Below are 14,209 nucleotides of genomic sequence, written 5' to 3'. Positions count from 1 at the left end.
ATTATAAACCCCTGGTTATCAGTGGTTTGTACTGTAAATGCCTTACTGCAATTTACCTTTCTTCCACCTCCAGCAGAAGAACAGAGCACTGTTACCAAGTTTTAAAAATGTGTTTACTTTTTAGTGTTTTGGGGGAGGGGGGAGAGTGATGGATTAGACTTATACTTGAAATTTCATTACACTTTTATAATATCAACAACTTCAAATTCGAAACTCGTGTGTGTATGTGTGTTGTTCCACTTAGACCTGTTTTTAGAAACAAATCCAGGTGTTTCAAAATAAAACTACCCAGCTACCTTCAGTTTTGAGTATCTTCCACACTTCCCATACCTTTTCATGACAATATATTACAGTAATGTTTATAGGTATATGCTCTCTGTTAACTACTAAATCATAATATGGCTTTACTAATAGAGTCAACATTACCTATTTTTAACATATGGCCCATATCCATAATTTTAAGAGAGAATGATTCTCTGATACTACAAAAAAGAATTTTAATTTAAAAATTCTTATACACTTTTACACACAGTACATAAGCACCCTGGGCCTGTTAGAGGAAAAGACTAAAGCTCTGACTTACTATACATAGTTCTCTGCACACAGCAGGTGCTGATTAAGTGCCATTATGCCACAGACAAGTATTAAAAACATTTAACTGCTCTTTTTTTCCTAAGAAAAAATGTGTCCAAATGTATAAGTAATTTACTGTCCCCTGTGTCTTAATAATGTAGGGATACATTTGGCATCCCCTTGTGGTTTTATGTGGCAGAGAAATTTTCCTTCCTTTAACTCCCCCTATGGCACTGAAGCTGTAAATCCATGAGCTTTAATGCACAAAATTGAGAGAAGGGATATTTCTGGGGAGTAGCAAGGCAGAGCTAGCAGGCCATGGCAAAATTCCTAGGCTTCTCTACAGCTTTGCATAGATTTCAAGGCACCCATGAGTGGACCAGTCTTGCCTTCCCATCACACCTTAATTATGACTATAAATTAGGTTAAAGACAAAATAATTTTTCCATTCCTTTTCAGATATGAAGGCAAAAAGGAAGCTATGCTCTTCAAACTCAGCCTTTGATAATCACACTTGGGACTATTTCAGATAGGTTCACTAGTTACAGAATTCTAATTTATTTTCTTTCCCATGAAATACTCAACAACTATCCTTTCAGTGACATTTCTGAAAAGTCCCCTAAAATTGAACCTCTCAGATACTAATAACATCTTTTCTAGGCCATATGATATTTCTAAATAAAATAACCTGAGCTACAAATCCAATATTCTTTTTAGCTCCCAGTTTTTCATGGTACTCCACAGGTACAAGGTCTTTTTTCCTTTAATAACATACTCATGTATCAGATCCTGACTTCATAGTTAATGATTCTTTCATTTATTTGGAAGGGACCTTAACAGTTATTTAATCTAACCCATACCTGGAATCCCCTCTCCAGCTTCCTAGATAAATGGTCATCTAGCCTTTACATTTTTCTTTTCCTTTTGTTCCCAGGTAGAATTTCAAATTGGTTGCCCTACCCATTTTTTCAGAAAAAAAATGTATATGCATATCCTTACTCCTTCATATTATGTTTTAAAATACTCACTTTAATTTTGTATCTTGGAATTCCAAAGGTAAATATAACACTGAGGGGATAGTTCATATCGTTCAGGACTGCTCCATTCACCTATCCCATAATTATTTTAAAAGACATAATTGATTTTTGCTGTGTGTATGCGAAATGAAAACAACCAATGAATGAAAAATACCACCAATTTTCTTCTGTTACAGAAACACAGGATCATAGATACAGAGTTATAAGGGATGTTAGAGGTCATCTAGTCAGTTCCTCTCATTTTACAGACAAGAAAATGAGGTATGAAGAAGTTAAATGATTTCTCTGATGTCAGATAAGAAGTGTCAGAGCTGGGATCCATATACAAATAATATCATCTGTGTACAAAGCCAGCACCTCTTCCCTTATACAATGGTGCCTGAATGGCAAATTAAATATTTGATTTTTTTCATTAAATTAACCTTTTAGTTTGCCATCGTGTAGGAACATACCAGTAAGACATATGTGTGAAAGTAATTGAGTACAGTCTCAGTAACTAAAGTCCTCTGAGACAGTGTCAAAACAATAACAATCAACTGAGAAGTGAAAAATTCAGTAGGACAACCATTTTTTCTGTTTGTTTGCATCTATGCAAAATCAAATAATGAGTTTATTATGTAGCAACTGGCCTTGGTTACATTAACGTGTATATTTTATGTATATATGGAAATAATATTATATTATATATATATGTGTGTGTGTATGTATATACATATGTGTATACACAGTGGAGTATTACACAGTATGGTTCTTTGTCCAGTTCTATTTAACAAGGAGGAGACACTAATATATTGGATGATAATCAGGATACAGAATCTTAACAGGCTCAGATGGTAGAGTGAAGGCAAAAGATGACATATATAGGAATGTCTCATGTCTGGATTAAAACATCATTTACACAACTTGAGTCTAAAGCATCTATGTGTATATACATGTGTGTCTCTATATATGCTCATCTCTATTGATATATATATATATATATTTGTATATATGTACATGTGTGTGTATAACTGCAGTATGTATTTATCTCAGTTGGCTTTTAAGCAAACACCCAAACTTATAAATATACCTCAATTTGGACCTAGGGATTCAATCACTGGGTTTTGTGTTAGGACTTTTAACAAGGGAATAAATTATCACCACCTGAGATGACAGTTTCTGATAGAAATGACTGCCAATTAAAAGTTGGGAAGAAAATATTCATAATTTTCACAAAGGTTAGAGACTTAAATAATAGTTTATTGCTGTTATAGTGTTTTTCCCCTACATTCAATTATTTGAAGAAGATTGAAATGCACAAGCCTTTCTACATGTACTTGACTAGATGAGTTATGTTCATGTTCACCAGGTTCTGAAAATATGATGCTGTATAGCCAGTAAACCTACGGAAAAATCAGTCAGTCATATGTTTTCTTATAATAAGCCAGATATCTGTACCAATAGAAATGTCCATATGATGGACTGGAATGCTTGGATTTCATTTATGTCTTTGGCAACAGAGTGTTTCTCTACATTTCAGTTTCTCATCTGCAAAGTGAAGATATTAATACTTCTAGTTCAAAGAATTCTTGTGAAGATAAAAAGAGATAAATGCATAAGAAAACATAAAGAATATGTAACTATATAATTGTAAAACTATATATTTATTACAGAGGAATATATGAAAGGACCATTTACTGCTTAGCATTCTGTTATACATAATGACCCTCCATCACCAATGGAGAATCTTCTCTAGTAGAAAGAGCAATAATTTTAATGTCAGGAGATATAGATTCAAATCCTGGCTCTTCCACTTAACAATTTTGAGTCCCTGGACAACTCAAACTCTTAGAACTTCTCTTTCCCTCATCTTCAAAATGAGGGGGTTGGTCTAGATGATTTCTTAGATTTTTTTTTTTTTTTTGTGGGGCAATGAGGGTTAAGTGTCTTGCCCAGGGAAACACAGCTAGTAAGTGTCAAGTGTCTGAGGCTGGTCTGAAATTAGGTCCTCCTCAATCCAGGGTCAGTGCCCTATCCACTGTGCCACCTAGCTGCCCTGATTTCTTAGATTTCTAGCTCTGAAATCTCATATTGTAATTTTCTATTAGGCAATAGTATTATATAGAGCCAAGAAGTCTTATTTATTTAAGAAATTTACTAATAATTCCCTTTTTACTGTTCTAGGTTCACTTAATGTAATATAACTTAAGAATTAATTTTAGTTATGTTTTATAACAATTACCTTCCATGAGTGCAGGGGACCTACACAGGCTCACTGTCCAATAGCCCCAGTTGTTAATCAGAACTTTTAAGTCCAGTTAGAAAAAGTTTAAATTCCTGGAAAATTGAGGAAAAAGAGTTAATTTGAAATTTTCTTTTTTTGAGCTCTATATTTGCTTTTTGAATGCTAGATTCACATTAAATTATCTTTCATATAGCATTTCCTTTCTTACATTCATTTCTTATGATATTTAAGTTTTATAGGAGCTCACAGGATCATCACAGACCTAGATTTGGAAGGGATCTAGAGATCATTTAGTCTGGGGTGGTCTCCGTTTATACTTAGGTAAACTGAGGTCCATTGAGGTCCACCATTACATAGGTAGTAAATGACAGAGCCAGAATTCAAACTCAGGTACCATGACAACAACATCAATACTCTTTCCAATACATTGTACTGCCTCCTCTATAAACTTATAGATTAAGGAGACTTCTAGGTATTCTTAATTTCTTTCAAACCCCAGCTCAAGCACCAATTTCTAGATTCAGCTTTCCAGATTTCTCCAGTTGCTAATTCCTTCCTTTCCAAAACAGGCTATATTTCTCTTGTAAATATTTTGCATATCCTTATATAAGTGAAAATTTTTCCTGTGATTGAATGGAAGCTCAATGAGGGTAGAGAATTTCATTTTTGTCTTTGTATCACTAATGCTTTAAATAGTGCCTGGCACATAGTAAGTACTTAATAAATTCTTTATAGTTGATTAGTCTCATGCGAGAGATCTAGTTTAGCCCCCACCAAAATCATGAATATCACTTAAATTCCATCTAAAACTTTACTCCCAATGTGCAGCTCCCTTTCCCCTAATACCATAGAGCAGTTTGCTTCATTTTTCTATAGCTTTAATTGCCATAACTTTTTTTTTTATGTTGAGTCTAAGTCAGATTCTTTATGACTCCCTCAGATTGGTCATGAATTTTCTAGGAACAGAATGCTCAGACATTCTATAAGTCATTCCTTCTTTTATTTGGAGACTTATCATATGTCTTTCTTAAGACTTCTCCAAGCTAAACTTGATCAATTCCTTCAACCAAATTTTATATGCCATAATTCTGAATCACTTCATCATCCTGGATTCCTTTCTCTGGACATCTTACAACCTATCAGTATCCCTCATAAAATGTGGAACCCAAGTAGATAGACACAATTCTCCAGATGTAATCTGAGAAGAGCAGACTACAGTAGGGTCATAACACCTCCCTTACTGGCAAACAAAGTATTGATTGGTTATTTTATTCTTTTTGGTTGGGGGAGGAGACACTATGTCACATGGTTGACTTGTATGAATCTTAGAGGCCATGAGAACCCTGATACCAACTTCATGTAAACTATTTTATAACCACATTTCCAGATCTTATCCTTATGAAGATGTTTTTAGTCCTAATATTAGACTTCATCTATTTAATCTTTTACCTGTAGTCCCACCATTTAAACTTGTTAAGATCTTGGTAGATCCTGGCTCTGTCATTCCATAAGTTAGCTTTCCTTCTGAATTCCATGACATGTAAAAATTTAGAAAATATGCCCTTATCAATTTCATTAATAAACATGCTGAATGGAACTGGGCCAAGGACTGAGCCATGTGGCACTTCTAAAGATGTCTCTCTAAGATGACAGATTTATCAAGTAGCAAGCATGTATTAAGTGCTCACCAAGCTAAGTGCTAGAGATACACATAAAGTCAAATAGTCCCTGCCTTCAAAGTGATTACATTTCTAATTGAGTAGAGAACATGTAGATAATTAAATATATACAGGATACATACAGATTAGAAGAAATAGCTTCCCCTTAGAAGGGAAGGCTCTACCATTCCCTCATTGGTTAATGATCAAAAGATATGAACAGTAACTTTTTGTTGTTGTTGGTTTTTGTTTGTTTGTTTTTGTGAGGCAGTTGGGGTTAAGTGACTTGCCCAGGCTCACACAGCTAGTAAGTGTCAGGTGTCTGAGGCCGGATTTGAACTCAGGTCCTCTTGAATCTAGCTGCCCCAACAGTAACTTTTAAGAGGAAGCTATATTTAAAAAATACTCTCTAAATCACTAATAATTAAAGAAATACAATGCAAAACATTTCTCAAGTACTAGTTCACTCTCATATGGTTAGCTAAGTTGACAAAAAAGGAAAACAAACACTAGAGGAGCTATGGTAATACAGGGATCCTTATAGATTGTTGTTGGAGCTGTGAAATGGTCAAACCAAGAATTCTTGGAAGTATTTTGGAACTATGCCCTAAAAACTACACAATTGAATGAACTCTATGACTAAGAAATGCCATTACCATATCTATACTCCAAAGAGATTTTTGAAAAAGAGGAAAAGGACATATACACACACACACAAAATTACAAAAGCTCTTTTTGTGGTAGTAAAGGATTAGAAACTGAGGAAATGTCTATCATTGGAAAATGGTAAAACAAGTCATGTTATATGAATGCAATGAAATACAATTGTGGTATAAGAAATGATGGAGATAGTTTCAAAAAGCTGTGAAGACTTGTGTTAATCAACTGATACAAAGTGAAATGAATAGAACCAGGGAAATGATTTATATAACAAGAATAATGTTATAAAGATAATCAACCTTGAAAGACTAAGTCACTCTAATCAATAAAATAATCAAACCACAATTCCAAAGGACTAATGATGAAACATATTATTCACCTCCAGATGAAGAGTTGATGGACTCTGAATGCAGTCTGATGCATTTTTCTTTTCTTTCTTTCCTTTTTTTTTTTTAATGGTAAATGCAGGAACTTTTTAATATCACCTAATATATTTTTAACAGGTTTCATTTTTCTTGTTTCTTAATGGAGGGAAGTGAGAAGAAATAATTCAGAAATGAAAATAAAATAAAATTTAATTTTTAAAAAAGGAAGGATCTAGTAGTTAAGGGACATGGAAAGGCTTCCTACAGAAGGTGTCACTTAGGCTGATTAGATTTAGATCTGGAAGAGTCTTAGAAATAAATCATCTATTGCTATTCCCCTTTCACAGATGAGGAAACTATTGTTCAGAAAAGTGTCCTCAGATCATATAACATGTTTATAAGTATTTAGAATACAAGCTGCTCAAGAGCACTGATTGTTTCTTTCTTTGTATTTGCATGTCTAGTGCTTAGCACTGTGCCTGGCACAAAGTAAGTACTTAAGAAATGCTTGTTGATTAATTTACTTGAAGTAACAAAGTCAATATTAAAATCCAGCTGAACCAGGTCTTTTGACTTCAAAACTACTGCACTTTACATCAAGCATCTCTTTAAATCCATTAATTAGCAATTTTTGGATCCCTCTACTCAGTCAATTCGAAACCCACCGAATTGTGTCAGACGTAGATTATCTTTTCTTACCACAATTTTCTTAACTCACTTTCATGCTCTTACTATGTATCTGAGACAGAACCTGAACCCAGATCTTTCTGGCTTGGAGGCCAACCAAGATGACTTTCAGGATGAAGTAAGCATTTAATAAGGGGGAGAGCTGAATAAAGCTTTTAGAAAGGAACCTCAGAACATCCTGCCTTGTTCTCAGACCCACTGGACAGAGGGTGGAATTCCTCTGCTCTTTTATTGGAAATACTGAAATAAAACAGCCCTCCTACTCTACTAAGTAATTCATGAGTCACAAAGAGAGCCATCCATAGCTTGGGGGCAATTCTATAGGGGGCCAAGAAGCTGTTACAAAAGGAGCTAGAGAGGGTGTTAATTTAAAGATTAGCAAACCTAGTTAAACAAAGCCTTTTTCTTTTGTGCTAAAAATGTGTTAGTCAAAATTCCTCTGAGAGATATACCTTTCTTTGAGAGAGACCAACTGCAGAGCAACAATGCTCTACTAAAGTCTAATATCAACTAAATTACATGTGAAGTTTTACTAAAGAGAGTAAAGAACCTTTCTCCCATCTTCCCTCAGGGGATGTTGTTCTCCCTCAAACTAGGGATTAAGTTCATTATTTTGAGATTAGGAATTCTTAAACTGGGGCACCCTCAAGAGTGATTTGACAGATTTCAGAAGAGTGATGCATCAATTTGGTTGAGGAAAGTTCCATCTTTATTTCAATATAATTTGTTTCCTTAGCAAATCTATGAATTTGATTTTAGGCATTAAAAACATTCTGAGTAGTCCCTAAATTTCACCAGATTACCAACAGAATCCATGACACAAAAGGGTTAAGAACTCTTCCTGCTTGCTAATACAAATCCCAAAGAACTATTTGTGTTTTCTTGTGAACTGAAAAATGGTGTGTGTATGTGTTTGTGTGTCTATTGTAGTACATAATGAAAAGATTGTTTCATAGAAAAGAATGCTTGCTGGAAAAATGAAATATTAGAGATAAAGTCCTTGAGAACAGAGGCTGTCATTCCTTTCTATCCTCAGCACTTGGTAAACTGCCTGATATGTGGGAATGATGATGATGGCGACAACATTGACGATGACAATAATAATGATAGTGACTAGCATTTTTATAGCATTTCTAGACATTTAGGTGGTACGATGGATAGAGCATTGGACTTTGAATCAGGAAGACATCTCCATGAGTTCAAATCTGGCCTTAGACACTTACTAGCTGTGTCACCCTGGGCAAGTCATTTAATCCTCAGGTTCTCATCTGTAAAACATGAGTTGGAGAGGGAAATAGCAAACCACTGTGGTCTTTTTCTAAGAAAATCCCAAATGGGGCCACAACAAGATAGACACAACTGAAATGACTCAATGACAAGAAAAGCTTGAACTCATAGTTTGATCAACACCCACCCACCCCCAATTCTTACAAAGTTATCACTGTGATTAGGGCACTTCATTTCTTGTAATCATTATAGTTGTCATCTGAGGAGTGAGGGAAGGATATTAATTTTTTTCTATCTTGTGAATGATACTATTCTTATAATTTAAACTGAAGAGCCATGATTTACAATCACTGAATAATTGCCCCCCTTCTAGCTAAGTGCACAGAAACCAAGATATTTTCTTCACAAATCAATCAATCTAAAAGCATTTTAAGTGCCTACTTTACTAAGTGCCAGGCACTTAGCCAAACATGCATGGGCAATAGGGACTAGGTTTATGTTTTCACTGAAATGGGTCTCGAGTGAGGAAACTCCTACCAATAGAGGTTGGCACCTTCTCTGCATCTTATAGTCTCAGAAAGCTTTCTACAACACCAAGGGGTTAAGTGACTTGCCCAAGATCACAGAGTCTATATGCATTAGAGACAGTGCTGACCAGGTCTTCCTGACCTTAGGATGTACTACACTGACTGTCTTGCAAAAATAAAGAAAACTTTATTTGTTTCCACTGAGCTCTTCAGAAGATCTTAACAAGTGTGTCAAGTACCCATCTAGACTGTCCTTTCATCCTGTGGCTGACAAATCATTCAACCACTTGGACTAATTACCTAAATTCTAACCAGATGTTCAACAGGACTGACAATCCCTCCCATAATTATAATCTCAGTACTCAGTTTAGGAATACAGGATTACATAGTTTGGGGAAACTTGGTTAAACCCAATGCATTTAACACTATTAAAATTTGGATTGAAGGGTGGTGTACAAATTTTCCTGGCAAAAGGATAATTTTTAATATACAGATCCTAAATATGTGTATACACACATATACACACACATTAAACCCACACAGAAACACATACACTTGTATATGCACGCATATAAATTCATCCAAACTTACTAGGCTTAGCTTTGGCTACTTCATATCCATAAAGATAAAGATTGTTTAAAATAAATTCAAGGAAGACACCATTTCCCTATTAAAAAAAAAGATTAAGAGTTTGAAGGACTGATATAACTCCCAAAACCTAGGGCAGAACTATGGACATAATACTTGACTAATAACTAAGGGACTCTCCCTTTTATACTTACTGTATTCTATTTTGTGTGAGAGCTATATAAAATTATTTGTATGTGCTTGTTTTCTTTCTCTGAATAGATTATAAACTCTATGAAAGTAGAGACCATATCTCTTTCACCTTTATATACTATGATACCTAGATACTTAGCAAAGTATCTGGCATGCAGTAGGTACTTAACAGAGGCATGTTATGTTGAGCATGCCTATAGGGCATTTTGACAAAGAAGAGAGCAAATCATAGGATTGGAAGAAGTAGTATATTAATGCTGGGCCCAGTTCCATTCTTTTCCTTACCTTTGTCTCCACTTTGTTTGTAAAACATATTTCTTTCTGGTATGTTGAATAACTTTTCTGGGACCACATGTTGCCTCATCACTGGTATTTTGTCAGCTTCCCACACAACTGTACCTTAACTAGCACCCTACTGGTTCTATGTATGGAACTTTTTGTTCCAAAAGTTTATTTGGTACTATGTGATTGTTTCTTGAAAAAAATACTTCAGGAATGTATAATTTTGTCAGACCCTTTAAGTTAGGAATTATCATAGCAGGGATATTAGAATAGGTAGTAGAGCAGATACTGACCTGCTATGGGAAAGGGAGTTTCTTCATTGAAATCACAAACCAGCTCCATCTTCCTCCCCTAGGGGAGAGATAAACTCACTGTACCTCACTGACACACACTGTATGCCCAGCCCTCTCAAACTATGCTTTAGTAGGTGGTCTTTTTCTATTGTTGTGGCTGAGAAATTCATAACTTGTCAATTGATCTGGTAAAGAGCTTCTCCAAACTCTGTCTGACATACATATGGGACAGGATATAACTGGGACACATAATACATACTATTCTTGTACAAAGGGTTCTATGATTTCATCATTGTAAGGAACTCCCTATAGGAGAATTCCTTCTGCTAATTACAATTGCAACCCACCTGTGACTTAAGTTCTAGGCAGCTGCTTGAGGCATATGGGTTAAATGATTTGCTACAGTCATATGTGATACATTACACATGAATTCAGATATTCCTGAATCTAAGCCCTATAGACCATGTATTAGGCAATATTCTCTCATACTCTACTTATGTAAAGAAAAAGAGCAGCCCCATAGTCAGTCAATCAACTAGCATTTATTAAGCATCTAATATGTGGCAGGCACTATGTTAAGCACTAGGGATACAAAGTAAGGCAAAGAATAGTCCCAGCCCTCAAAAAACTCACATTCTAATGGGAAAGACAACAGGCATGAAATTATGTATAAACAAAACATATATGGGATAAATTGGTAGGGGAGGATGTTAGTCTCAGTGCTGGGCTTGGAGTCAGGAAGAATCATCTTCTGAGTTCAAATTCAGCCTCAGACACTTACTAGCTGTGTGACCCTGGGCAAATAACTTAACCCTGTTTGCCCTAATTTCCTCATTTGTAAAATGAACAGCAGAAGGAAATGGCAAACCACTCTAGTATCTTTCCCAAGAAAACCCCAAATGGGGTCACAAATAGTTGAATATAACTGAAACAATTGAACAATAAAAAGTTGGAAAGAAGGCACTAATATTAAGGAGGCCTGGCAAAGGCTTCTTGCAGAAGGTAGAACTTAGGAGGTGAGAATGAAAAGGTAGAGTGTTCTAAGCATAGGCTTTTCTGTGTGAAAACACAGAAAATTTAGAAGAGTGACCTGTCCAGGTATAGCCAAAGAGGCCAGTATCACTGAATTGAAGAGTATGTGAAGGGGAGTAAGGTGTAAGATAACTGGAAAGGCATGGGGCAGCTAGGTGGCACAGTGGACAAAGCACCAGCCCTGGATTCAGGAGGACCTGAGTTCAAATCCGGCCTCAGCGCATGACACTTACTAGCTGTGTGACCCTGGGCAAGTCACTTAACCCTCATTGCCCTACCAAAAAAAAAGTTTAAAAACCTCAAAACTAAAAAAAAAAAAAGACAGCATGGCAAGGTAACAAAAGCCTTGAACTCAAATCAAATAGCCTATGTTTGAATCCCACCACTTAAAAAAAAATGGAAAGGCAAAAAGGGGTCCCTATTGACAAAGGCTTTAAAAGTAATAGACAAGGGGCAGCTAGGTGGCACAGTAGATAAAGCACCGGCCCTGGATTCAGGAGTACCTGAGTTCAAATCCAGCCCCAGACACTTGACACTTACTAGCTGTGTGACCCTGGGCAAGTCACTTAACTCCCATTGCCCTGCACAAAGAAAAAAAAATGTAATAGACGATGGAATCATAGATTTAGAGCTGGAAGAGAACTTGAAGGCCATCTAATACAATCCTTTTATTTTACATATAAAGAACTGAAGTACAGAGAGATTAAGTGATTGTAGACCTTTCACAGGGCTACTACTAAAATATTGAGCATAATAACTATAATAATAAAATGAATAATAAAAATAATAAATTATTTGAGCATATATGGTATTTCACACCCATAGTTCTAGCATTTTGGGGAGGGCAGGATAATGAGGGTTCAGTGACTTGCACACTGCTAGTAAGTATCAAGTGTCTGAGGCTGAATTTGAACTCAGGTCCTCCTGAATCCAGGGCCGGTACTTAACCTACTGCACCACCTAGCTGCCCCCAGACAATAGTGACCCATCTGGTCTTTTTTTGGAGGGGGTTGTGGTGACATAATTGGGGTTAAGTGACTTGCCCAGGGTCACACAGCTAGTAAGTGGCAAGTGTCTGAGGCTGAGGCTGGATTTGAACTCAGGACTTTCTGACTCCAAGGATGGTGCTCTATCCACTGTGCCACCTAGCTCTCAAATTATTTGAAATATAAAATATTTTAACTCTTTTATAGATTAAAGTGTGTGTGTGTGTGTGTGTGTGTGTGTGTGTAGTTGGTGACCTTCTGTGGTAGGGCAAGACAGGAACCAGAAGGCAGCAGAAATATGTCTCTTACTCTCCTCTCTCACAGCTATTGAAGAGATCAAGGAGCTAAGAAGGCTGAAGGAGCACCATTTTCCATAAGATATGTTTATAGTCTTTCAATAGATATGAAATTACTTGGCCAAAGGTTTCTCATCTAAACACGAATGACAAAAAAGTCAAAAGACGTAAAACTGTGAAGTTCCAAAGTTTATTTGAGGCATCTCTGGCTTCCACTTTTTCCTCCATCTTCTCCTTCATTTGCCATCTGAATATATTAGTTGGCATGTGTCTAGTATCCCCTGGCTGCTTTTTTAAAAAATGGGGCAATGAGGGTAAAGTGACTTGCCCAGGGTCACACAGCTAGTAAGTATCAAGTGTCTAAGGCCGGATTTGAACTCAGGTCCTCCTGAATCCAGGGCCAGTGCTTTATCCACTGCACCACCTAGATGCCACCTATCCCCTAACTTTTAGTTAAAATCATAAAACAAGTTTTAGTGAATGTAACATGACCCCGTTCTTGACCTTGTTCTTTTTAACATTTCTAGCAGTCACTTAAGTGAAAGAATATTAAGTACCAATACAATATTAAAAATAGATGAAAAAGTCTAAAATGGTTATCCAGCACCATATCAAAAAGGAACACATTAAGTAGAAGTAAGGTGGTGCAGTAGATAGAATTTCGTACAGGGAATCTGGAAGACCTGAATTAAAATCCTGATGCAGGTACTTGCTAGTTGTGTGATATTGGACAAGTCACTTGGCCTCTCTCAGCCTCAGTCTCCTCACTTGCAGAATGAGGATAATGTGAGCAACAACTCCTTAACTTGTAACAATGGGATAAAATGAGATAATATGAATAGAGTGCTTTGCAAACCTTAAACCATTATATAAATGTTATCTATTATTATTATTATTATATTGTAATAAATGTATAGACTGGAGGTTGAATAAAATCTAAGCCTATTATAAAAACAATTACCTCAAAAGGCTCTAGCAGATGAGCGAAAACTTGATACCATTTCTAAAAATGTATTTTAAGGATTAAAAAATATATATATGTATTGAGTGATTCAGGAAGCCTTGAACACTAGGGCTCATTTACTTGGGAAAGTCAACATTAGCATAATAGTAGATCATAGGCAGATGATGACCTGCCATACACTATAAATGTTGCTTTTTATAAACCCTACTTGTGTTATTATGCATGCTTATCTCTTTCAGTTTTTCTTTGCCTCTCATATTTTGCATGTGTCTATTTAAGCTGGCTCAGTACACACAAGTACAGAACTAGAACACTTTAAAAAACTGGATACCCTGGTAGCCTTTGACTTTTCCTTCTTTGTTTCACATCTAATCAGTCATTAGTGGCTAGAATTTCCCTCTTGTACTTTATCTTATCCTTTATAAAAGTTTTTCTTGGATTCCTATTTGAAGCATGGAGGTGATCCCATGTTCCTGAAGGTACTCTTTGGTGGATCCTATGAGAATTAGAAAGGCTTCAAGTATGATGCTAATGGTGATCTGCACATTCATTTTCCAAAGAGCAGTCCAGCTGAGGAAACAGAAGGACATCTTCATGTTCACTTTGAGGTATATATTA

At 36.0% G+C, this 14,209-nt stretch overlaps 1 protein-coding gene and 1 long non-coding RNA gene across 2 annotated transcripts in view; one reads left to right on the top strand and one right to left on the bottom strand.

The window, feature by feature from the left end:
- Positions 1-14,209, bottom strand: part of PDE4D (phosphodiesterase 4D) — a 1,961,234-nt gene that overhangs the window by 1,138,846 nt on the left and 808,179 nt on the right. The gene's annotated exons all lie outside the window — the stretch shown is intronic.
- The window catches only part of LOC122742681, a 68,885-nt gene that overhangs the window by 397 nt on the left and 54,279 nt on the right, over positions 1-14,209 (top strand). The window lies entirely within an intron of this gene.

This window comes from Dromiciops gliroides, chromosome 1 (assembly GCF_019393635.1).
Source record: "Dromiciops gliroides isolate mDroGli1 chromosome 1, mDroGli1.pri, whole genome shotgun sequence".
In the NCBI taxonomy this organism is placed as follows: domain Eukaryota; kingdom Metazoa; phylum Chordata; class Mammalia; order Microbiotheria; family Microbiotheriidae; genus Dromiciops; species Dromiciops gliroides.
Note: the sequence above shows the minus strand (reverse complement) of the source record. Positions and strands in the feature narration are given on the sequence as shown.